Source organism: Pleurodeles waltl, chromosome 10 (assembly GCF_031143425.1).
Source record: "Pleurodeles waltl isolate 20211129_DDA chromosome 10, aPleWal1.hap1.20221129, whole genome shotgun sequence".
NCBI classification, from domain to species: Eukaryota; Metazoa; Chordata; class Amphibia; order Caudata; family Salamandridae; genus Pleurodeles; species Pleurodeles waltl.
In genome coordinates, this window is record NC_090449.1 from 891,012,935 (window position 1) to 891,040,528 (window position 27,594).

Consider the following 27,594-nt stretch of genomic DNA (forward strand, 5'->3'; position numbering starts at 1 on the left):
TCCAATATGTATACCTGGTGCCAGCCTTTGTGTGAGGGGGGGCTACCCATCCTACCCCAATATCTGGTTCTGGGAAGTTCTCCTTCTCCTGTCAAGGCTCCAAACTGTCTAGGGGTAACAAAAGCCAGGACAGGTCTGCTGTAAGGTTCCTTTATGTGCGCAAAGCCCTTTGAAGTGTAAGTTGGGTTGGATACAACCCCTTTCTGGACATCTTACCAGGATGCCCCATCTTGCCCACTCCTAAGCCCTCTTTGTGTTACTAAATGGAAGCAATACAAAATTCCCAACAGCAGTGCCATTCACAGTCATGTGACCCAGGATACTAGCAGAAGGCATAAGTGGTTGACACATGAAAATACCAACTGTCTAAAAGTAGCATTTTCAGAATTATGACTCAAAATCTGACTTTACCATTAAAGAGGATTTTACATTACAATTCATTTGAGTGTTAACATCACATATCTTTCTGCTCCATATTCACAGTTAGCACCTATCAAATGTAATAAGGTAACCCAAAGTTAGTCAATGGGAGAGATAAGCTTACAACAAAGAAAAACAACTTTAGGAGTTTTTCACTGCTAGGACATGTAAAGCTTAAATACCTATGTCCCTGACCTATCAGCCTATCTGACCTACCTTTGGTGTGATGTATAAATATTACAAAGGATGGTTAAGGTCTGGAAAAAGGTATTACAGGCTGCAGTGGTAAGTCTGAGACTTGTATAAAAGGCCACTTTAGTGGGTGCCACAGGGAATGTGGCAAGCACACTGGTAGCATTTTCTTTACAGGCCCTGGTTACAGGTAGTGGCACTTACTAGGGACTTAGAAATAAAATAAATGCATAGTTCAATTTTACAATGTATGAAGGTGAGAGCACAAACACTTTAGCATTGGAGCAGTGGTAAAGTGCAGAGTCCTAAAGCCACCAAAATGAATTCAGCAAAACAGGAGAAGTGACGGGGTATACTACACTTGGATGTCAGGTCTAACAGTGACACAAATATAATAGAATAGCCATAGTAAAACATATGATATAATAAGAATACAAACACAACTTTGATTTCTTATGCTTGAAAAGTAAACCTAGTGTGGTTGCATAATTAAGGCCTTTTTCATGTGTATATTTACTCACATGCATATTTACTACTAAACCTAGGTTTAAGTCTACACCTTTTTATTAGTCACTGTGATTGTCACCATTTCTGAATATAGATCTCTACACAGGTGGAGCTGTACAAATCTCCACCACCTCAAAAACAAGGGGTGGAGTCTTGAACAAAAGAATTTATGAGGGTAAAGTTACTTCTTTACCAAACTTGGAAGGCTGAAAATCTGAGTCTGCTTAGCTGTCTTTCTAATTTGTAACCTTCAGGTCATCGTGGAGGTGAGCATGAACTTTTTGAGCATTCTTGCTGACATCATGCCCATTATCACTCTACAAAAGTCTTTTCCCATTTCCCATTTTAGGGAGTAGCTCGATAAATAAAATACTCCCCTCTTTGAACCAAATCGCAAAAGACAATAAGTGGGCGAGTGAGAAGAGCGAGCCCAGCAATTGCTTCTTCTGAGGGAATTGTTCATTTTCCTTCCTCACCTCCATTCTTCCTACAGTTTTTAGGTTTCACCTGCACGAGCGCTTGTGCTCTGCTTGCAAAATCTTTTGTTAATAATAAAAACAATAAAAAGGGGCTTAGAACCACACCCTTACTTACCTAAACTCACCATTGGCTTACTCCAACGTCGCTCTGATTTACATGCTTTGGACTGGCCAGCACGTCATCTACACATCACTTCCTGTCATTGTCTTTGTCTCTGATCTTGCCGTCAAGTGCTGGACCAAGTACTCCTTCTGGTCACTTCCCATTGGATACTGCCCAGTGTCCTTCCTCTGGCTACGATGCTGAAGATACTTCTTTTTTCTTCTTGCATGCTGATTTCTTTCTTCTTTACCGCATGACGTCTTCTGTCTTGTTGCTACTTTCTTCGCTGCCGTCTTCTGTCTTCTTTATTCACTGACGTCTTCTGTCTTCTTTCATCGCTGTCTACTTTTTTCTAAGACGCATGCCAGCATGTCAATAGGAGAATAAGTTATGTAAAATTGTATGTCAATGATGACTCTGTATGATACTTTGCAATTGCCACAAATAAATCCATAAAACATATTTTCTTATAAAGGTCTTCTTTGCTGAAGGAGCAGACATACCATTTTACTTTATTTACCAAACAGGTAGAACGTGCTTGTACATTCCCATGCACACTTTAAAGCCCCACGATTTACCAGTCGACTCTCTTGCTGAGCTGATATTTTTCTTAAAGGGAGACTTTTGCATTGATAAGGGTGTAGCTCCACCATTCAGCACACAATCAAATCATTTTAAGTCATACCAGAAAACGGTTATCTTGTCTTCTTGCTGAAACAACCCAATTGGAAGTGACCAAATTGGAAAAACTAGTTATCTAGGCCCAATGTAAAAATATAACAGAATATAATTCTCCCACAAGCGAATGACAGCTTCACAGCCCATCATTGAACGCCATGTGCATACAATATAAACAATCTCGATCTTGACAAATACCGAAGGCACACACTAATAGCAGACACAAGGAATCAAGTACCATAGGTACCTAATGCTATAGATATGCGTGCGATATCCCATATGCCAAAATATAGTTTCCAAGACAGGATCCCTACAAACAATGGAAATGGGAGCATCACACACCGTACTAACCTGAGGTGGTAACCAGCAGCAATATCAGGAGCGTGGGGATTCAGAGGTGACTTCAGCGTGAGAGATTGGAACAGTCTGCAACCCATCTTTGCATAGAGCGGTGGCACAGGGGCGTGGCACTCTCACTCTTGCTACCATACTGAACCCCTGCTGTCTTCATGTGAGGAGCAGTCAGTGCTGCTGTCACTGAGTGCTTTGTCATGCCTGCTGGTGCCACTCACTCGTTCGTTCTGTCAGTCCACCCCCTGTCACTTGTACTGGGGTTACTCATGGTGGGTGATGATGCTCCTACCCCACCGCTCCAGTGCAGCTGCTGTAAACAAGCCCTTATGCCATGCCTACTGCCAGATGTACAAAAATCACTCTGTCAGTCTACCTAATGTCACTCATGCTCTTTGACTTGTGGTGCAGTCAGTGATCCTGTCACTGAGTCCTGCTGTCACGCCTGTCAGTCCTGCTGCTGTCACCGCTTCTAATTCTACTGTTGTCTAAGTCTTTTACTAACCGCTCTGCTGCTGTGATTGTCTTAAACTCTAACATAGTGCTTCTCCACTAGCCCTGCTGCACTCCACGTCTGCCACCCTTACCATTGCCATGCATTGCCAGGGCTACTGTCACTGCCGTTGCACCCCTGAGGCTCAGTAGCCAAGCACAGCCTGAGTGGGTGAAGGACACCACACAAAGCCAGCCAGGCAGCTAAACTCCAACTGCGCAATAGGAGGGATTTCCCGTAACCCTCGCTGTCGGTGCATATGTCAATGGTGATCACGGTGGGGCTGCATCCCACATGCCGGTGCAGAAGCTGGTAGCCTCACTTACAAAGTGCTGCGCGGGTGCAAAGATAGGCTTCCTACCCAAGCTGCCAGCTAACCCTTCTATCCTCTTGTAGGAGCAGCAACCCGCCTCGGTTCGGCTCAGGGAACAGACCCGGTGCATCAGCTGTGTGTCCAGAACCCGCACCGGCTAGGGTGCAGGAGCCACGCACCAGTGAGCAAGTCTGGCCTTTGGTCTTTGGGAATTTATTCATAATGGGACACGCTGGAGGTTTGATGGACCTTTTGACTACGCTTAGAGTGATTCCACCATGGGCACACATTTTTCTCTTGACCTAACCAACAACAACATAATTGGTCAACAATTCATTATCAGGAAACTTTGAGTCAGTAAACTTTACGTACTGTGACCCATGTGGCCATGAATAACCACACCTTTTAGTAAAGTTCGAAAGTTTATTACCCTGGATTAAGAATGCTAATATCACGTAAATTAATCTCAAAACCAAATGAAATGCATATACAAAAAACACAGGCTGACCAAAGCGGCGAAAGATTCTCAATCTAACCAAAGCATTTATCATTAAACATTCAAGAGTTACCATACAAATTAATAACAACAATAATTGAACAACAGAGATGGCCTACATCTGGATTCAACAGATGAGTAAAATCAATTATTTGTTAATAACAACTTTAAGTATGTGACACACTAACTAATCCTCCAGTTTGAATGGCATGTTTAGGCTTCTTGCAAAAGTAGTTTTGTCAAAAGCTAATTTAAGAAACATCTAACTATGGCTCTACCAAAAGCAGTTGGTACCTAACAGAAAACAACAAAACCTATAACAGAAACAATAGCATTTTGTTATAACTCTCCTGAATGGATCAGCAAGCTGAGACTTCAGTTCCCCATCGTACTATGTAAACAAACATTGGCAAAGCCAATAGGTTTCGACTCTACGAAATCTATTGGTTTTGTCAATGTTTTTTAGACATGTCACACAGCAGTCCTAGCTGTTGTGCAGCATGTCTTTTTTTTTTAAAAGCACTATAACGTGGTCAGCATTGACCACATTACAGTTTAGCAGTGACTGTGTCATAGTGTTTTTTTTTAACTTTAAAACAGCTAGCGCTGTTGTGTCACATGTCTAAAATAAAATTGGCAAACCAATAGATTTCCTGGAGATGAAACCTATTGGCTTTGCCAATGCTTGTTTTCCAATATCCCTTCCTTAATTAGGTAGTTTTTTCTTCTCATTTTTACAGCTACCCATCAATTTTCAAACATTCTTTATTTTCATGTCTTCCTGTCTCCATTCACCCATAAAGACACTTCTTTTCTTCCTCTTCATCCATCCAAACATCCACCCATCTATCTGTCTTTCATTCTTTCTTTAAACACACCTATCCTTTTCTTCATCAATTTGTCCATCCTGCTCTGCATCCATCCACTCTTCCCCATTTCTCCCTCCATCATCCATCCATCCTTCTCACCGTCATTCATCCATCTCCCAGTCACCCATTCTTCCATTCATCTATCTTTCTGTCATCCCTGCTTCCATCCTACCCTGCATGCTCTCCTGTTTCATCTGAACCTTCACCCTATCCACTTTTTATGATAGTGAGGACTGTGAGACTGACTCCTGCTCAAGCTGCTAAAGTGGGTGGTTGTTGATGCCCCATCACATACTAGTGCTGCTGTTCGTCCACACATTTCTTCACAGGTGCAGCAGTAGATTCAATGACAACACATACTGTAATTTCCACAATCCATAAGCACACAACACAAACTCCAGATACATCAACCTACAACCGCCTGCTTGCTCCACTATAGGCAGGCTGCCCCTCCTCCACACACACACTCATGGGGAGATGAGGAGTTGGTTCTGGATCTGGCTCTTGCTCTGCTGACTCCGGGGCTGAAAAAGTAGCTGAGAAAGCAATGGGAACAGGGGCATAGCTACCATTGCCGAAGCAAGTGCAGTGGCACCGGGGCTGAGAGCCTGGAGGGGCCCACTGAACTCTGAAAATTGCTGTAATATTACCACTTGAACAGAAGTCAAAGGGGTTAGCCTTTTTCATTACTTGCTCCAGGGGCCTTGACATTCAAGCTATGTTACTGGATGGGAACTACACAAGTTGAATTGAGCAAGGTTAAAAGGGCCTACTGGAGAAGAGACCAGGGGCTTAGGTGAAGTGTGCTATGATGTCAGTTCTCCATCGCAGGGGACTGGCCACATGTTCTTGATTGGAGCTCAACAGAAAGGGTGCAACAGGGCCAGGCTCTGTTCTCTAGAACTTTAGCCTTCCATTTAGCATCCCTTTATCATGTAAAAATGGATTGAAAGGGCGATTCAAACTCTGGAAATCTGGTATATTTATATTTTGGGATATGCATTTACTTTAAATGAGGTCCAACAATTTCATATCAATGTGGGTCACAACATTAGAGAAGAAAAAAGTCACACTGACATGGGACAACTGCAAAGATCACAACTCCAGTTGCCCCTTTGCCTCATGTCATGTGAATAGCAATTTAGTCATGTTTCTATTACAATCTTGTCCTTGTAGTTTTGACATTGCCATTACACACACACACACCACACGCACACGCACACACACACACACACACACACACATCCCACTACATTTCACAATGCAAACTGAAACTAGAATGAAGCTCCCAGCACTGCAACAGTTTTCATTTTCTGACAAGAGCAACTCAAAGTGTCATACATTGGACATATAAACATCATCCACAATCGTAGTACTAAAATAGAAAAGACACAAAAAAAACAGAAACGTTGGTAGGTAAAGACCCACGATGGCCAAACTGACCTGCAGTGCTCCACCTGGCCAAGACACACTCGAGGTACTAGCACCAAGCCATACCATGCACAGGAGCCACAACCTCTGCTCAGCGGTAGTCAGGCAACAGTGGCCCCAGAGACTGATAACCTTCCTGTCATCATAGACTAAACAGTGATGTCTGCGCTGCCTCCCCTAGACCTGGCCCCCTCTTTCATGTTCCATTGTCTCTCTCACTTTGTTTCGCATACACCACCAGGAAAGAGGGCCTGGTTTTTGTGCCTTCCCCTCTCCCCATGACGGTCCTGACTGATTGATGACCATCACCCTGCAAACTACCCAGACTCACACAGGGGCCTGCAGCAGCAGTGGAAACTAAGGCCTTTCTCCACAAAAAAAGCAAAGAAAAACAAAAATATCGACAAAATTGAAGTCATTGCTTGGGGGGAGCAGACAAAATGATGGCCTTGCCAGGCCCCACTCGTCCCACCGGTGGCTACGGTCCGGGGACTCCAGGACAGGCCTATCTTTTTGTGTGCAGATTTCTCTGCCCCGACTACAGAGTCTCAACACTTGTAAACTTACTATAAAAATGCAGTTTTTTGACTACTGAAAAAGTGTAAACTTACACAAGTGTGTAAGATTACCTTTGCAAATCAGGGCCTAAGTTGGTATCTTTGGCTTGATTCTGGGAACAGCGGAACTAGGGCATGTATAGCAAAAAGAATCTTGTATGGTCAGTTCGTGGCCTTAATGAAAGAACTGACACAGAGATGCATTAGAAGCTAAAAAGATAAAGGCCCTCATTCTGACCCTGGCGGTTTGTAACCGCCAGGGCAGCGGGCAGAGGAAGCACCGCCAACAGGCTGGCGGTGTTTCCGGGGCAATTCTGACCACAGCGGTAAAGCCGCGGTCAGAAAAGGGGAACCGGCGGTTTCCCGCCGGTTTTCCCCTGCCCCAGGGAATCCTCCATGGCGGCGCTGATTCCGACCCCCTTTCCGCCAGCCTGTTCCTGGCGGTTTACACCGCCAGGAAGAGGCTGGCGGGAACGGGTGTCGTGGGGCCCCTGGGGGCCCCTGCAGTGCCCATGCCACTGGCATGGGCACTGCAGGGGCCCCCTAACAGGGCCCCATAAATCACAATGGGTGCCACTGCACCCGTCGCACCCCAGCAAATCCGCCGGCTCCATTCGGAGCCGGCTTCATCTTTGCTGGGGCTTTCCCGCTGGGCCGGCGGGCGATCTGCTTGAGATCGCCCGCCGGCCCAGCGGGAAAGTTGTGATCACCGCCGCGGTCATTTGACCGCTGTGCGGTGTTTGGGCGGTTTCCGCCAGGGTCGGAATGACCCCCAAAGTGATATGCCAGCATGTAGCATATTGCTTTGCATTTAGAAATAAAACCACATTTTGAAAAGCATCAACCTTGTATTAAAATTTGTATTAAGATGAACATTTCTATTTTTAATATTTTGTTTTCGAACTAAATAAAATAGTTTATAATGTATTTATTTGTTTGATGTATATTTGTTTCTGTATTTTTAGGGTTGGGCTCCGTCCCTGGTGTAATCTCTTTGTGGGCTTTTAACCACACCCATGTCAAGCCCATCAATTTGGTTGGTTGGTGAGCTTTCCTTTTTAAAATTAGCTTAATTTCATTAGTGGAATGCATGCTTACGTCATGCCTCTTCCGGTGTTTAGCCCTCCTTGAGCGCAATGACCAACTAATGAAAACATTCAAGGCTCCATGTTTTCCATATGGTTTCTGCACTATTTTTTTTCTTTATTTCATAGGCAGCGTGATCTCGCTGGCCAGAAGTCAAGCACTTTGCATGACATCGACCCTGTTACATGGATATTTGCACTTTTGCTGGTTACATGGATAGTTGCATTTTTGCCGGTTATATGGATAATTGCACTTTTGCCAATAAATTTCACTGCGAGTGGACTTCTGTTCCCTTTTGTGTGTTTGCTTTGCGCTCATGGCAGCCGTCGGTTCGCTTATGTGAAACTGTTTTACTTTTCAGTTTATGTGGCAAGAAAAGTCTGGTTAGGAGTTTACAAGCTAATAGCTTTAACTCGAGTAAACGCGAGACCCATTGCATTGCAAATGCTTGTGAAATAGATTCTATCCGAGTCCCATTGTTTTATAAGGCCCTAGTCGGTTGAGTAAAAACTAAACAAATTAATATGTTTCCCTTAATATGAGGAAGGTGCCCCTCAGGAAGGCGCTGTGCTGTGCTCAGTTCAGAGGTCCTTTTTCTCACTGAGGAGGAAGTGGTTTAAACATGTTTTTCAGGGAAGCCGTTCTAAACAGAAAACTTTTGAGGTTATTCACACGCAAATGCAATGAACATACCAGACCGAGGACTCAGCATCAAGGGTTGTATGTCACCACCTAAAATACAACAGAGTCCATATACAGCTACATATAATCTACTACATTGAAATGAGCCCCTCTGAGATTACCAGTGCAAAGATTACCTCTGCTGAGATTACGACCTTTGAAATTACCACTGCAGCGATTACCAGTGCTGAGATTACCACTACTATGATTCCTATCTCTGAGATTACCACTGAAGGGATTACCACTGCTGAATTACCACTATTGTGATGACTACCTCTGAGAGTAGCACTGCAGGGATTATCACTGCTGAGATTACTACCTCTGAGATTACCCCTGCAGGGATTACCACTGCAGGGACTACCCCTACTGTGATTACTACCTCTGAGATTACCACTGCAGGGATTACCACTGCAGGGATTTTCACTGCTGAATTACCAATACTGTGATTACTACCTCTGAGAGTACCACTGCAGGGATTACCACTGCTGAGATTACCACTACTGTGATTACTAACTCTGAGATTACAACTGCTGATATTGCCAGTACTGTGATTACTACCTCTGAGATTATCCCTGCAGGGATTACCACTGATGAGGTTACCACTACTGTGATTACTACCTCCAAGATTATCAGTGCAGGGATTACCTCTGCTGAGATTACCACTGTTGAAATTATCACTGCAGGAATTACCACTGCTGAGATTACCACTAGTGGGATTACTACCTCTGAGATTACCACTGCAGGAATTACCAGTGCTGATATTACCACTACTGTGATTACTACCTCTGAGATTACCACTGCAGGGATTACCACTGCTGAGATTACCACTACTGTGATTACCACTACGTTGAGTAAAATAGATTCAAGTGTAAGTGTACTGACCCTATGCTAACCTACACCTTAAAATGAAACCTTACTTTATAACTACCCACCACCCTATCTTTATGGCCATACAGTGCCCTCTCCTTCACCCAGTGGTTACATTGCGCCAGGGGTGCCAGTGGGCCCACAAGTCATATTTTGGAGAACCAGTGCTCTTCCACTCTGTCCCATGGTGGTCCTATTGATCTTTACAATGCATGGGCCTGCCCTGTCCATTAGCCCACAAATGCCCAGGCATAGACATGACTGTAGCATTCTCAAGTGGCAGGGACACCAAGCGCTTCACTGTCCTGCATCCATTCTTATGTAGACACGCTTTCATTTTCATAAAATAATATTTTGTACCCTGTAACAAGTCCAGCATTTTAGGATTTTTCTTGACTAGTTCCCTGTTCTCTGTTCATGTACACAGGCATGCTCTCAGTTTTAGGTGGAGCAGCCCCTTTGATATTTTAGTAGATGCTGCTTTGTTTCACTCTTTGCCTTTCTTTCGATAAAACACAAAAAATGTGTTCCCATGACATCGACTCTGTTACATGGATATTTGCACTTTTGCCGGTTAAATGGATAATTGCACTTTTGCGGTTACATGGATAATTGCACTTTTGCTGATAAGTTTCACTGCAAGGGGACTTCTGTTTCCTTTTGTGTGTTTGCTTTGCGCTCACGGTGTCCATAGGCTCGCTTATGTGAAACTGTTTTACTTTTCAGTTTATGTGGCCAGAAAAGTCGGTTTAGGAGTTTACAACGCTAATAGCTTCAACTCGAGTAACACGAGACCCATTGCATTTCAAATGCTTATTTTGTTTTGAGGTTCAAATCGTAGAAATTGTAGAGGAGCACCTGGTTTTCAGTAGAATTATAGTAGGAATCCATAGAACTAAAGCGGTTGAGAACCGCTGTGTAAATCGTGTATTATAACTCCTTTGTGTCATTTTGTGAAAATTAAGTGTCTGATTCACAAAGGTAAACTTATACTAATGTGTAAGTTTACTACTTTCCAGTATTCGGAAATGACAAGCTGAATTTTACGACTCAGCACTCACTTTATGTATGTGTGTGGAGTTCTGTGCCCCTACTACAGAGTCGTTGGGTGCGGAGAACTCTGCAGACGTAAGTATAGGGAGAGCAGAGTTGTAAAGCACTGCATGTAGTTCATGCATACCGAAAAGTAGTACATTTACATAGAATTGTCAGTTTTCCTTTGTGAATCAAGCTAAATGTTGATTTCACATAGGAATAGCATGCAGCTTTCCTTTTGACCATCATTTGCTTCTGTTTTCTTTTAGTGTTAGGTTCCAGCAAAGCCAGGGTATCCTACTTTGTGTGACTTTTGTTGATCTGGCATTGTGGGTCATTCTTGAGGATGTCTTTGCTGATTCCGTCCGTGGAAGTCCCCTTTGTGTAACATTTCAGGGTTTGGTGCTGCACAACTCAATTGCTTGTGCTGTGCTAATGTCAATCTACGGCACAAAAAAAACATTAGTATGCGAAAGTTATTCAGCAGTACCTTATACATTATTTTGTGTAAATCTGGCCATAAATTCATAACCTCAAACCTGCCACTCTTGAAGACCTCTGTATCACATGGATTTCTCCTTGTTAACCCCTAAATTCTGGAACAAACTAGCTCCAGAAAACCCATTTGGGTATCGTGGTGCTCTACAGAACTATTTCTAATTTTCATCCATTCATTTTCATTGACTGTTAATGGCTTGCGGCCTCCGTGCAACACAAAAGGTAAGAGCTAGACCTCTTAGTAGCAGGCAGCCAGAGAGACACAGCAGAGAATAGTGACCAGGCAGTCTATAGATCTTGGTCCTTTTCCATAAAAATATGGCATCAGTCATCGCAAACACTATTTGTCAAATTAACAATTTTATTTGTACAGTTAGGTGCTCATTACCAAGTTGCCCGAGCAGTACTGCTGGGGAGACCGCTCGCTCTCCAAACAACTACAAGTTTTCTGGTGTCTTCAAGGCTGCAGTGGTTCTGTGCATATTTTCAGAGTTGGGGTGCTGCTATCAGTGTTACATCACTGAAGTCACAGGGACTGTGAAAAAAGTGTCACACAAGATACAAGTGTAGCAAATGTATTTCTCAAGAGAGAGGAAAGGGTGCAGTATGTAGGTGATGGTGGGTGCATCACAAATATATTACTAAAGCATGGTGTGGTAGCACACTGTCATTTACAGACAGCACATTTACAATTACAATGGCCTCTAAATTTGCACAGACGTGCAGTTTTACTGATAAAACTATACAGCGCTCATACGATAATTGAAAAGTGGGTTTCACCAAACATTTCATTTGTGCATCAATAGAGATCCGATTAAAATCTTTGTTTAAATCACATTTCTGAATTTAAAACAATGTGCTTTATTTGTGGTTTCCTACCTGCTGATATATTTTGAAATATTTGTACAGTTACTTTACAGATCTGTAAATTTTGTTGTGCGATAGAAAAAGAATGACATCCTAAGTCTTTCCTTTCACACGCACAGTAAGACCATTATAGCTATCTATACAGAATCCTCACTCAGAAAAAGAGAAGTAAACACAAATTTCCATTTTAAAAAAATAAGCAGCAGTTTGTCAAACGACATAGCCTCACATTTGACTTCTGTATTTGAACACACAGTAAAGGTGATTAGATAAAAACAAAATTTGACGGCATCTTTATTGCTCATTCACCTTTTGATCTACGGTATGGTTATTTTGGAGGTGCTGAGGCAACACCGTGCCATTATATTCAGTGCCTATGCAGATCTAGATTTATTAAGTGCTGGTTTTGTTAAATCTGCCCCGGATATAGTGGGAAAGTCTGACTGAATTGTATTGTCAGATAAATAATGCAGATTGTTACAAAATGTAATTCCCATTCCTTGACTTGATTCATGAACATTTTGATTGTTCATCTTTACCTTACAACATTAAAAATGAGTATTTGTATACCGCACTCCAGAAACCAAATTGTCTTTAGTCACAGCAAATAATGATTGGTATTATCATTACGAAGGCAGGTTACTTTTGCCCCGGAGAACAAAATATTACCATAAAAAGGTACTGATTGCGAGGTTAGTTGAACCATATCACCAGAATGAAAACCTCTCCACCCAATCAAGAGCACAACAGAGATCCAGTGTTACCTGACCCGAAAATACTGTGGGGGTTATTACAAGTTTGGAGGAGGTGTTAATCCGTCCCAAAAGTGACGGTAAAGTGAAGGATATACCACCAGCCGTATTACGAGTTCCATAGGATATAATGGACTCGTAATACGGCTGGTGGTATATCCGTCACTTTACCGTCACTTTTGGGACGGATTAACACCTCCTCCAAAGTTGTAATAACCCCCTGTGTTCGCTAACATATTAACAGGTTTTACTAGCTATGATTCTACACCTCGTAAAACAGTGGGACCTCTAGGAAGGAGCACAAGCAGTGCTCTGCCCCTTGCCAGAGTGCACAGCGAGAAAGTATGTGCAGCCATCAAAATCCCAGGACTCTGGGTACCACTCTCTGGGCACCGCACCTGCACCTACTAGCCCTCAGCCATGCATGTAAACCTGCAATGGCCCATCCTCTCCCATTTAATACTTCCTCAGAGCAGGTAGTAAATGAGAGCATTAAACTCCCTGGAACACATACTGATTCGGACCCAATAATTTCAGTTCTGAATGGCTATTCTCCATTTTAGGGGGTTTATCCCATAATTGCATATTTTGGGGGAGGGATACTGGTGGAATGTGTTTGAAACCTAGTGTCTGCTGACCTAAATTCTGTGACACTCATAATCATCCATATAGCTTCTATTCCCTTTTCTTTTCGATTTTGCTTCCCCATTCCAAACTTTCATATTCAAATGAGGGATAACATGGGGTTGCAGTATTATTTCATAAGAAAACTGATGTTTTGCCCCTTTCTGAACAGCAAAACCCAGAGCTGTGTATTTTTTTCCACATACAAATTTCTATGGGTATTAACTCAAGAAATTTGGGCAGGGAAAAAACGCTGAGCGCACATGAAATGTGCACACATGTAATGTCAATTCGAATGCAACAATCTGTTTACACCCAATTTGACATTCAAGGCCCACACAGAATGAAGTTATGAGTGGTACAGCTGTTAAAGGATGAAAGACTAAGGTAGATAAATGGGCAGGTTTTGAATGTGTTTTTTGAAAACCAGCCATCCATTGAGCACGTTTTGGAGTTGATGCTGAGACGTGTTGTTGTTGTCTTGCCTTGTCCTCAACCCAAAACTCAGCTGTGGCTAATGTCTATTGCATTTCAGCACATAGCTTCCGCAACCTGAACCCAGCCCACTTCAGAGCTCAATTCAGTCAAGTCAAGCCTACTGCCCAAGAGAGACCTAAGTCCAGCTACCAGTACAACCGCAGCAAGACCTAGTTAAGATCCAAAACAGTCCACTTACATACACGGCCAGCTGAAAGCACAGTCTAGCCTTGGCCGCTGCCTAGATCTGCCGAGTCTAGCCAAACACAGATTTCAAACTATAGCTCAGTCCTGCCCCCAACACAAGGCAGTTCAACCAATCGTAGCTCAGGGCCACTCTCAGTTTATGGTCAACTGACTAAATTTCTCTATGCCTCTTTTTTTAATATTTATCAACATTGGGTATACTTTGACATCCTAAATGCTGATTTTAAGCATTTTATAACTAACTGGACATTGGCATTTGGTTCTAAACGTTGACAGTGAGTGAAGAACGAGGTGAACTGGGTTACGGAATTTTGCAGTAAATAAGCACTGCAATGAGATGGTGCCCCATGGCATCTGCCTAACTTGCCTGTTGGCTGCTCCAGCCCCAGTAAGCCTCAACCAGTCGTGCAAACAGGCATAATGGGTATTTACAACTTCTATTCACAATAGCATGTTTTGTTGTATAGGAAGCTGTACCCACATACGTTCTCAAGGGTTTCTAACTCACCTTCATAGCCTTACCTTCCATCCCAAGCGTCTCCCATGGGTTAGCTTCTGATGGCTAATTCCACTCTTGACTCAGAGTATTTCCCCTGCGTACCCCTGACCTTTGTACATGTTGCTATTGACTTCCGCCTAACGATCTATAAACCCAACATTTACCCCAGTGAAGCGTGGGCCTCTTTATTGCCATTTATTGTCTCTTGTGTAGAAGTGTGTGTTTTAAGGTGGGGATGCAGCCTATGTTCTATTTACATTCTCTTCCCTTGGGGGTTTCATTAATATGCATAGCCTCTCCCTTGTGGTCTACCCGGCCTATCTTGCCCTACAGTTGCTACATGTTTATCATACTTTTTCAATGCGCTATGAGGAATATTTTATTCAGGGACGTCTGGTGTCACTCTTAATCACCTTTTCAAATAAATTTACCATTGTCAACCCACTCTACTACTTTCTGGTGCTTCCTCGCCCTTCTCTTATCTTCCCCGTGAAGACCCTGACTTTCACCCATTGCCTCCCGTTTTACTACATTATACCATTTGACCAATCAGGGCGGGGCACATTCGATTTCCAGCTCATTGTGATAGTTCTTTCTGTTAATAATAATGCCAGGTCTAGGAATTTAGTTCCCACCTGTTCCAGGTGGGGCGCATATAAGGCCTACAACATTACTCTGAATTGTATACAGGTCTGTATGACCTACCACATTCCAAGGACTTCTGTGACCTTCCACTAAAAACTAGCCACCTCATGGCATTTCCATAACATATGGTCAAATCCTGTCTGTTCTAGTCCACATCTGGGGCAACATTTTCGAACGCTATTTCAGTTACAATTCAATACCGGAGTCATATAGGCCATATATGATAAATTACGTTGTATATGTTTGATTTTCGAATTTTGGGAAGCGTGAAGGGGGTATTGCAAGATTTTATCCCATTTATTTTCATGTATTCCTGTAAGCGTATTTATTTCTGATGACGCTAGCTCCTGCCTGGATTCTGTAGCGCACAACTAACTATTCAATGTTAAATAGCAACCACTAACCATTTTTTGTAAACCAATTTCCCACAGATATAAGTGGCTGTAATTTAATGAATAGAAACTATGGCTCAGACTGAGATTTATCATTGAAATGGACTATGGCAGCTTGTTTTTCAAATCATGCTTTGCTCCTGTTGCCCTGCATCTTTGTAGTGCCATAAATAACAAGTATTACCTCTTTCTCTGCTGTACCCCGTCGCATTCCTTACTGTTGAGACTTCTGACCCCATGAGGCATAGTTTACCCTAGCAAGAAAAAAACGTGTTTTTTTGTTTTCATAGTCTTTGTATTATTTTGATTATTCCAGTTACCTTCCTTTCCTGTGTGTAAACCATATTTGTCATATGCGTTGACCAACACTTCCTGTTTCCTTTGTCCTCATGAGATGGATCTCTCTGAATAAGATACACATTCAGGAACTACAGGATTATTCACAGCGGCACAAATGGTTTAGTTTCTGCTCCTGCAAAATAATGCAGCAGGAGGAGAAAGGGCTTTGTTCTTTCCTTGTCAGGATGACTTTGTGATGTGAAGGTTTGTTGAGGTTGCTGTTTATTGGTCTGGCAGCGGGGAGGCCAGGATTTTTTTAGAAACAGCCACTGCCTGCGCCAGTGATTTTGTCGTTGATTCAGAAGCTGTTGCATTACACCCTTTTCCTCCTGTCTGATCAACAATACTGCAGAAGGAAATGGGAAAATAGGATAGCGTGCGGTGTTTATCTTGATATGCAGGTCCAGCTGGTGATCGCCTAAAAGATGCAATCAATTCCCTTTGGTTGATGCACTTTACCTCACAATTAGAGAGAATTGCAAAAACTGATTGAGGCAGCTGTAACTTCTGCTCTTTTAAAGGAGGGAGCAAAGTGTTCTTCCTGATCAATGGCGAAAGAGGCTGGTTTAAAGAACGTAGATCCTTCTTCAAAATTTACAATGAAGGTAAAAGTCAAAGCCTTGCAAGAGCACATCATAACTAACGTGGGGTTGCCTCCTATGGCGGATATTAACCACAGGGTGCAGATATGTTTAATAAATATGATCAGCCTTCTACGTGTCAGTTGTTTCTTCACCATTTCATGAAATCAGTCATTCAGAGAGACCGGCATAACCCAGAGAAACTGACATTCCATCAAATTATATCTTGTATTGAATAAGGATCTGGGATTGTTTAGACACATTTCTGTAGACTCCATGCTCCCAAACCTAATGAGGCCTCTATCAATGTCTGTGAAAGATTTGACACTGAGAGATTCTGTGGATCAGAAAGTGTTTTCTGCATTACAAAATGTGTGTGTATGATCCATGTTATCCAAGGGAGTGGGGAGTACACTCAGTTTATATGGCCACCTCTTTGACACAGGACTTTTTAATTCATATGATCTTATGCAAGAGGAAGTCTTTTGAGCCATGGAAGGTATGATGGAATATCTAAAGGATGTAGCATTTGACTCCATTAGGCCTGCAGCCTTTTTAAGTGGTGCATATGTGACTTCTAGACAAAATGTCTGGGTGAGTGACTGGAAGAATGAGACCATCCAGAAAAATGTGTTATTGAATAGGCATTTGCGATTAAAAGGTTTTTGACCAAGACTTAGATTAAGTATGAATCAACCAGTTGTTGGATTAAGGGTACATGTGTAATTTCTCCTGATGTGGAAGCAATAGTACGAGTGCCATTATTTTAAAAAAAACTCAAAGCTGCCTTTAACCAAAGGGAAGTACACTAACTTCAAAATGCTGATCATAAAAGAAGGACAGAGATAGCACCAGAACATCTGGTTAAAAGGAACATGGAGCTAGGCCTGATGGAAATCCACCAGTTAATATGAAAGTGATTTGGTAATCCCACATATACATGTTTGCAGCCAGAAGCAATCTAATGGCTCCAACATTTTGCTCCAACTTCAAGGATGAGGTAGCTAGTGGATGAATGCGCTGTTGATTCAATGGCCCAGAGATCTTCTTTGGGTGTTCCCTGCATCCCCTCGATTGTCCAAGTTTGTGCTAAAGGTTTGCTTGGAAAGAATGAGCATGTCAATATAGCACCATATGACATAACCTCCTCCCGCCCTCTTGACTTACCTGATACTCTGGAGAAGGATCCTCCCGCGGGATCTTCGTTGCGTAGGCTGCAAAGAAAACAACACGGAATGGTTACGCAAAGGTTCTACATGACACCAAATGTTTTTTACTGAGCCTATCATAAAAAGGAAAACAGGATGGAGACCCGGAAGAAGAAACCAAAACATGGGAAAAGGGGCATAGAAATAGAGGAAGTACTTTAGATAGGGGAGGAGAGGGAGGACAAGGAACAGAGGAGGAATAAGCAAAAGAGAGGAGGACAAGCAACGACACAGAGGTGGGGAAGAGAGCGAAGCGCCATCCAGGACGAGGACGAGAAGCAGACAAAAAGCGAGGAGAAGAAGAAGAAGACAAAGAGGGGGACACCAATGACAAGTGGTTCGAGGTAGAGTGCTGGGACTCGGCCTGAGACGCTGAGCACTCGCCACGGCTCAGGAGCGCGGTGAGTGACAGGGCAATGTTGAGGTGGGTTAAAAGAGTGAATCAAGAAGCACTTGTATGCCTGATAATACTTTGGGCCTCCTTATCCTCATTAACCCGGTGGGCCCCTGCACTGGTATCACCCGGGTCCCTGAGCTACCTGATACTTGATAATATAGAGATACCGCTACCCCACCCATTGCACTAATGGGGAGACGACCTAGGAGAAAGAGTGAGGCTAATTTCCATATCCCTTCACCGCACCTATTTGTGTTTTTTCTGCGTATTCAGAAAGAGGGCGAGTCTGGGAACGTTTCCTGGAAGGCTAGTGCACCTCTGGAGTTTTGGTGATGGGAGAATCTCCTTTTCCATATCACATTACTTACCATCATGTATTTTCTCTTTCTTTTTTTAAATTTCCTGTTCATGCGCTGAGAGCCCTCTGGCGGCAGTCACACCCCTCGAAGATGTACCTGTGAAAGAAAGAAGAATTGCCATCATTGTCCACCTGACTACCAAAGACCTCAGACGTTCCTCTCCTCTCCTCTCTACCAACGGCAACCCACATTAAAACAACCATCCAGGACAACCCTTGGTATTTTGTTATTCCACCATCCAATAAAAGTCTGCCAAAATTACTCACTAAATGAAGCCCTCGAAGATGTACTTACCACCTGGTCTCCCACACACCACTGGTTTTATCAAATGTGATTTCCACTACTTTAAGAGTTAGCAGCAGGACCATCTTGAGTGTTACGTTTCCAGTCTCAACCCCTATCAGTTATCATAACTCCATCTAGCAGTTTAGCCACCGAAAATTTAGGTCTTCAGAGGATTGACCTGCCAACTAAGGCATCCAGTCCTCTTGAAAATTGTCAACTGGTAGACCACATGAGTATCATTAGTCTTCATTTCAGTCGTGATATTTATCTCATGTATTGCACCATTCTTCCTGTCCTATAGGATCCTTGATTTTCTTTTGGAAAGTTTTAATTTGGGATTACCTGCAGCGACTTTAAAGGTTTAGTGGGTGGCAAATATGGTGTTTATAGAGGCATGAGGTTCTATGAATGATGTTCTTCTCTGATATAAGAACTACTTAAAGGCTACATATTATTGGATCCTTCTAGGAGAGCTATGGTTCCCCACTGGAATTTGCAGTTGGTCCTGGAAATTCTTCAAGATCCTCCCTTTGTGCATTTTGGCTTCATTGTCGTTGGCATTTTTTATGCCATGTAATTTTTTAGTCACCGTGATATCTTTGAGATATTTGGGAGATTTGAGGTCTTCAGTTATTTTTTTCCCATATTTAAAGGTTTGGCAAGTCTTTGATTTTAAACCCTGCACCTTCCTTTTTACTAAAGCTATTATCATTGTTTTGCTTATAACAGGAAATGGTTATATGAGGTAGTCCGGAGGTCATGAATGATGCCCAATCAATGGGTTTAAATGAATACAGGACACTTTTGCTGTATTTAGATTTCCAACAGTTCAAGAACCACTGTAACAATAAATGTTACAAATTGGTGGAGAGTCCAAAAAAGAAAAATATAACAACACGTTTTAAATTAATGAATAATTAAATGTATTTTTTTAACATTTTATTAAAATATTCATTTTGTTGGTTCTTTATTTTTATTTTGCAACTCTTTTGCATAGCATTATTTCCAAAATGCAGTGTTGCTTGTTTGAATATCATCAATATAGTAAAACAATTTTAATTGAGTCCCTTTCCATTTATGTCAAGTGCAACATTATGTTTCTTTGATGTTGTACAGCCAACACTTGTTTCTCAGCTTAAAGTGAACTGGCATTTCTTCAGGGCTGTTAAGACTTAATATGTGCAAAATAATTAGAAAACTTGCATTAATTGATTAAATTAAAAAAACTGCACAACCTAAAAAATAGACAGCAGTGTTCTCATATTCACGTATATTTATTTACTTAATATTTAAAATGAAACTGAGATTGTCAATGCAAAGAAGATTGAACAACAAAGGGTGTCATTATAAATAAGCATTAACTTAATTACCATTTAGCTGAAGGAACTGCCATTTTGTCAGAATGTATTTTTAAAAAGAATCTATGAATTCTGGGTTTAGAGTGCTCACATGTTCCCTGACTACAACCAAGTTTATGCGCTTGCCTTGATCAAATCTCCTCAAATTAGTTACCTGGATCAATAGGAAATAGATTGAACTTCCTGTTCATTCAACCTGGAGTATTTACCTGTGTTTAACCATTTCACTATTTGCTCAAACGCATTTCTGCTAACACAAAATGACTGTATCTAAGTCACCAAATTCTGTGTTTGAGATGCTAACATATTGTCCAGCCACTCAGTATATCTGCTTTTCTTAGTTAAATCTCTTCATGGGCTAATACATTAGGAATATTCTTACAAAAACTGCAAAAGCTCTGTTTTAGTTCCACTATCATATTACTCTTCCAAAACAAGCCAATTGTAAAAAGACTCTATATACTGGCACAGTGAAATAGAAAAGAAGAAGCAAAGAGGCATAACTCAAAAGTATCCAAAAAACATTACTTTTTTTTAATTTCCTTATAGAAAAAAAGGGAGGCCACTTACCCACTCTTAAGAGAATCCATTGCTTTTTCAAAGCTTTATTCACCCATTATCTTAAGGATCCAAAGTCTACCCATTCATGAGCCTGAATTTCAATATTAGGTTAAATGCCCACTATCTCTTCCTTAACTAATAATTCATGCTACAAAATCAAAAGAACAATCAGAACGTGTAGTGTCTTGCAAGTTTTATAACAGAACCCTTTTGGCTCAGAACAGGCTCTGTAGCAGTGTGATGTCACTGCTAGAGTAGAAAGTAACAAAAGTTTGGTTTAGAATGTTGAGTTCACAGGTACATGCAAGAGAATAAAGATGTGTAATTTACAGCTCACTGTGTGGCAAATTCCCTTGCTTATTAAGCAAACCCTTTTACATATAATTCAATTACAATGTTCAAAGATCCAAACACAGTTTTAATGAGACCCATCCAAATTTCCTCAGATTTATAGGAAAATAAAGGATAATCAAAGTTGAAAGTATACTTTGCCACATTTTGTTTGCTTTCACCTATACAACCCAAATACCTTATCTATAGTTGAGGCGTAGTGCATCAACATTTTTGCTGTCTTAATCTCTCACCTTTTGATCTTCCTGATCTCCACTACATGCCCATGTCCCATCAGCTGCTCGTGAGTAAGGTTTTCTCCTTCACTAAACCCTTTATATACTTGCCTACTAGTTTAGGATGAGTCAGTACAAACAGTGTCTTTTAACCAACTAGACATACACTAACAGGAATCTTTGTGAACCAATGCAAACACTGACTCCTCATTTGACTAGAAGTATACCAGTAAGCACCTGAGAGCTCTTAAGCTCACAAGGTAGCTCAAAATTGACCAATAAAAACAGTTTCCTAATTTGACTTGGAGTACATCAATGAGAACCTGAGTTTCTTTTGTCTCAATAAAAGATACCAAAAGGGGGCTGAATTTCTATAGCTCACCAGGGAGCTCAAAATTAACCAATAAAAACACTGTTTCCTAATTTGTCTTGGAGTACACCAATGAGAGCCTGCATTTCTTCTAATCTACTTCACAAGCCTCCACCCATCATTAATCCAATTGCTCTATTTTTTAATAATCCACTTGTGATACTTTTTAAATTGATACTTACCAACAAAGAGTTATCACTTACATACTAAGCAAAAAAAGCAATAGCAAACATCACAATGAGTTACCTGAATTATTGGGGAATCGAGCTCCAAGTTCATTCAATCTGAAGCACTTTCCTGTGTACTACCCATTTTGCTGTTTGCTCAAATGAATGGGTTCATGCTACCAAAAAGATTCCTCTACTTCACCTATTTCAATTCCTCTACTTTATTAAAATATATGTTTTACAGATCCTTTTGTGGTACTATTAAGATGATACCCACCAACAAAAGAGTTATCACCTACATACTAACCAAAAACAATCCATAGTAAACATCACAGTTGAACACAATACGTTACCTGGATTAGTGGGGAATTGAACACCCTGTTCATTCAATTTGAGGTACCTTCCTGTGTGTTAACCGTCTTGTCATCTTGCCATTTGCTCAAGTATGTTGCTACTAGCAAAAATAACTGTATGCTTTTTATTGTTGTATTGCTACCCACTTCAAATTACACCTATAAACGTTAATGCATGAGTCCAAGAGGATTAACATCAGGCTTAACAATATCCATTTAAAATAGTCACAATTTAACAGCTTCTACCCAGGAAGATCAATACTTTCTTACTGTGAAAATCACAGTGTTGTAAAATACTTCCATAATGTTACACATTGTTTATGGAGAAATAAATATATTCTTAAATAATCACCTCACACCTTCATCCCAGTTATTCTGTTATAGGAGCTGCCAGAAATAATTTCCACTATTCAGACCATATTCAATAGCATCTAATTTATCAAACCACCAAACTTCCATGGTGCAAAGAGTTTAGATTATTTAGAACTCACAGCCACTATTAGAAAGAGTGAGTCACTATTTGTTTTTTGGGATAATGTAAAAAGTGGTTAAACAATCAATGACTACCTTAGTAGATGGGTTGTTCTGTAACAATTTAAGCTTGAGATATTAATAAATTTCAACAACTCTTATTTGTTCAAAGGATATCAACATGAGGGTAGCAACAGGAGTCCCATTGCTAGATATAGGCAGGGCACCCACATAGGCTTCCCCTTCAAACCTTTTGGTTCACTGCTGTTTAATTGTTTCAGATATTGAGTCATTGCCATTTGGTTAATCAGTACTTAAACTAGGAAAGTCTTACATTATATATTGTGTTTTTGATTCAAGCAATTTATTACATTTCATCAGGAAGCTGTGTGCAATTTTTGATTCCTAGTGTGCCTTTTTGTTTAATTGAACTTCAATATTTGGCTTGGGTATATCCTCAAGCTCAAGGAAAGGGATGAGAAAGCATGACGGAATGCATGAATTACTTATAGTAATCTCCATTCTGCTTTCTTCAACTCTTCCTCATGTCATTTCTTGAGGTGATCCCCACCAAACTCACAGACAGTTGAAAAAGGTGAGCGCACTTGGTAGCTGCAGGAAGCGATGGTCAGGAAGTATGACTAATATGGTTTAATGCCATAAAAGGAGGGCCAGAACAAGCAAAATATCAGAAGGACAAAAAAGCAGGTATTTTTTGCTAATGTAAACTATGGGCCCGATTTAGAGTTTGGCTGAGAGGATACTCTGTTGGAATGGGCAAACTGAAAATCCACCCCCTCACGTGGAGACAGACAGTCCTTCATTTTGTCAACAACAGACTACTCTGCATCCACCACCAACTTAAAACTCCGACTGCATGATGGAATAAGGGCCTCTGTAGGTCTGGCCATGTGACCGCCCACCATTTATAGTGGGTGAATACATATTTTCGTTGTCTATCAGTGACAGTGAAAATGTTCAAATGCCCCCCCCCTCACCATCATCGAAAACTCTAGGGGAGGTGGGAAAGGGCATTGATTTCTTTATTTGACAATACAAAATTCTACCTTTGGTTTTTGTGTTGCAAAATAAAAATAAAAAACATTGTAAATTTGCCATGCGACTCCATCATGTTGATAGAGCTGCTGTCAAACTTACAATGCTTTGACAAAAATCACCATGTGTTTTTAAAAAAAAATGTTATTGTTTTTTACATCCTCAACAACATTTACATGTGACAGTAGTGAGTGATGATAACGTTGGACAATAAGTACAGTTGGGACATAAATACTTCTGCATTTAACAACCCCAGCCTAGAAGATGCAAAAAAAAGTAGACAAAGGGTTGAGGAGTCTTTGTCATACAATGAAATTGAACAGCTACATAACTTTACTATAATGCTAACTGGGACAAACGTACACATAGGGGCGAAGGGGAGTGGGCAGGCTTGGTGACGGTGGCAGAGTATAAAGAGCAATACAGGGATAGTAGTGGGGCGGGTGGAAGGCGAATAGGGCAGTGGTAACTGCTGGAAGGAGGATAAGGACTGTGGGGAGTACTGGGGCTTCCAACTGTTGGTTACTTGTTTTGTGGACAGGAAGCACATGAAGAAATCATGGGAAAGATTGTTGTTTCCCACCTCTCATTTGAAATGCATGAGTGGGGTGGCCCAACTGGGGGGGAGGGGTGACAGGAGCCACCATGACGCCAATTCCTGCCAGCGCTAGAGATGTTTTTTGGGTCAGTGGTCATCTCAAACTTTGGACGGTGGGGAAACAGAGTACTTTACTTCATTGTACTGACAGAGTTTAACACCACATCTTCCAAGGTCAAAATCAGTTCCTATGTCTGATGGCAGATGGGAGGTTCAAGAATGATAAATGTAACAAGGAGGAATTATTAGAGAAACCATAATTCAGATGACCATAAGTAATAAAAGCATTAATATTAGTTGAATCATAAAGAAACATAATACTAACTGTGGGAGGATGAAGGGCTGTGAAGTTTGATCTGCATTTGGACCTGTAATCTGTAGGTTGCACACACATTTGTACAACTGGGGCATTGGACGGGTACTTTCTTACTGACTAAAAATAACAGAGTGAACAGCTGGCAACTTACGGGTATAAAACCTAAATCAAGTGAGGTGTGACTCAGACTTTGCCATTTCCATTAGTATTTATTTAAAGCTATGCATTTTGAACAGAAACTTGGAATTTAAAATCAAGAAAGTGTGAAAGGGCATAGGTGGCACAGTGATAACGTAGATGGGCGATGTCGATGAATTGTGGGGTATGGAACCAGGAAAGTGGAAAAATAACTGATACAGAATGAAATATTACATAAGTCAGCATCATTCCTGGAAGATAAGCTCAACTGATCCCAATAATCAGCAATAACCAATAACCATTGAATTAATCCCTAACCCTGGGTTCCTGAGCATCGTGCTGCTCTAAGTAGAATGCTTTAACCCTTTGTGGTAGTAAGCACCACGTTAATTAAATTACAGCACAGTACAATATAATCACTGGCAGAGTCTGCAACACTGGGAACTGTTCCTTTATCAATCTGAAGCTTAAAAATGTAAGACAATAAAAGAATAAACACAAATCTTCTCAGCCTTTGCCTCAAACGGTACAGCATAATTTACCTCAGTATCTTGTCCCTCTCCGTACTGCATTTCAGGACAGGAGTCAAGAAACCATCTCAACATAGAGCATGTATTACAAGTGCATTATATCCAATGGCACTTATAAAATGGTGGACAGGAAATCCATCACATTTTGGAGGAAATTCATATTTTTGTATCCAGTTCTTTAGGACATACTATGTTGTTAAATCTCCAAAGTGCAAATTAATTGTGCATGTAGGATGGATCTAAAACAGAACAACATTTCATTACTTTTATCTCTAGATGCCAGTAGTTTCAACTGTTTGAAAGAAATATGGCAAATAACATAATTGTATAATTACCACACTAATGGACTGTAAGTTGTTTAGAACGGGTTACTACCCATCTCAAGGAATAATCACAACCCCTTGTCAAGGTGAACCCTCAAAGTCAGTGAATTAATCTGACATCAACCCCCTGGTAGCTATGGCACAGACAGGCTTAACATACACCAATGTGTACTGTAAAGTATTTATGAAGTACCAAAACAGTAACAAAAAGTCAAAATGCAAAACAATAAGAAACCCAAAACGAACTAGTAAAATAGTGTAAAAATGAAATAAACTAAATAATACCAAAATGACAAATATCTTCTGTGGAGCCAGAGACATATTTTTTTAAGTTTAATTAAAAATAGCACCTAAAAACACAAAGGGCCTGATTTAGATTTTATCACAAACATGCCGGATATCCCATCTGCCGTATTACGATCCCATATATCCTATGGAGATCATAATATGGCGGACAGGATATCTGTCACATTTGTGATGGAGTATTCTCTCTGCCAAGATCTAAATCAGGCCTAAAGTACAAATGATAGTCAGTGGTAGTGGTAGACTAGGACTTAGGCGTAATTTGAGGCTGACTGCAATGGAGAACGGGTCAAATACACTGACAATGTTCATCCTGGTCAAAGATTTTATGTTCTGATTTAGTCCTTTAAGCCCGAATCCACCACAGGAGTACACTTCTAGAGCTCCTCCAGGACCTCAAGGGAGGCACTTAGAGACTCGAAGGGTGTCAGGCAGAGCGTATCAGAACGGTTCAGTCCAGATCCAGTTGCCACTGGGTAGCTGGGTACTTCCAGGAAAAGGCCTCTTATAGTTTGTTTTATGCCTGCAGTTCGAACCGGGGTTGGCATTATGACCCTTGAAGTCCACTTCTTTGTCCTGGGTACAAGAGGGAGCAGATCCAGTCCTTCAGGGCTCCTCTCAGGCCACACACAACAGGTCCCGTCCTTTTCTGATCTTCAGTAGGTCCAGAAAGTGTTCTGAAGTGGGTACCTGAAGGTGACAAATTGTGCCTTGCACTACCTGGTGAATGGGAATGACCCCTGGGCACTCAAGCAGGATTTGACTCAGTATTGTCAAAAAGAATGCCCACAGCCCCCACCCTGTATATATTGTGTTGCCCATTCAGGTGAGCCTAATGTTTGCCTACATGCCCATTCACACCTGTTCAAAGCTAATTACTGGCTGAGAGAAGCTAGTGAGCCAATTTAAATTTGTCTCCTGGAACTTCAGGCAGGGAAAAGGTAACTTTCTCAAACTTACTTTTCCTTAATATCTATATTTAAAGTATATTATGATATATATATACATATATATATATATTCATTAATCCAACTTCACCCTTGAATTGTATTTTTATACACTATTACAATTCTGTTTAATAATTTTTCTAGCTGGTCCCATTCCTAAGATACATTATTAGTGCTTTAATTTACACTTTGGTTTTCTAGATAGGACAGCTAGACCTGTAACAGTGAAAATAGCTTCTGGGTGCTCATCACTGAAAGGAAATGTTAACATTAAATTTGTGCATGTCCCACCATGAACCGTAAATTGTGGGTTACAAGGCCTACATAGGTATGACTTTTTAATATGTAAAAGGTAGGTTTTTACTTTTCGAAAATGTCACAAAAAGGTTTGACATGTTGCAGTGCATGTTTTGCACTGTTACAGTCAAGCTACAGTGGTAGGCCTGAAGCCATGTTTGTACTGTCACTGTGGATGGCACTGTAGGTCTCAGTTCACTAGTGTCATTTAACTTCCAGGTGCTGGGCATATTTTGAACCATATAAAAGGACCTAATATAACACTTAGGAGTATGCTACTTCAACCATGTTTAAAGGCAGACCACAGACACTTTATTATTGGTTATTAGGGGGATGTTCCCAGAGTTCTACAGCCAGCAAAATATAGGGTCCGGTAAACTATAAGCAATCCAGGCTGACCAAGCAGAAAAGTGGATTTCCTACTGGGGCCTATTCACAAAGTCAAATATACACATTTATATTAACTTATGTTTATATTTACTAATACACCCAGGTGTCACTACACTTGTTTTTGCTGTTCACCATTTCTGAGTGAAGATTTACACTTAGGAG

At 41.2% G+C, this 27,594-nt stretch overlaps 1 long non-coding RNA gene across 1 annotated transcript in view; it reads right to left on the reverse strand.

Annotated features, from left to right (window-relative positions):
* Positions 1-11,415: 11,415 nt before the first annotated feature.
* The window catches only part of LOC138261995 (uncharacterized), a 29,950-nt gene continuing 13,771 nt past the window's right edge, over positions 11,416-27,594 (reverse strand). Inside the window, exons 2-4 of the long non-coding RNA XR_011199186.1 lie at positions 18,413-18,499; positions 17,607-17,653; positions 11,416-11,591 (exon numbers count right to left, since the gene is read on the reverse strand). This is a non-coding gene — a long non-coding RNA (uncharacterized lncRNA). The remainder of the gene's footprint in view (positions 11,592-17,606; positions 17,654-18,412; positions 18,500-27,594) is intronic.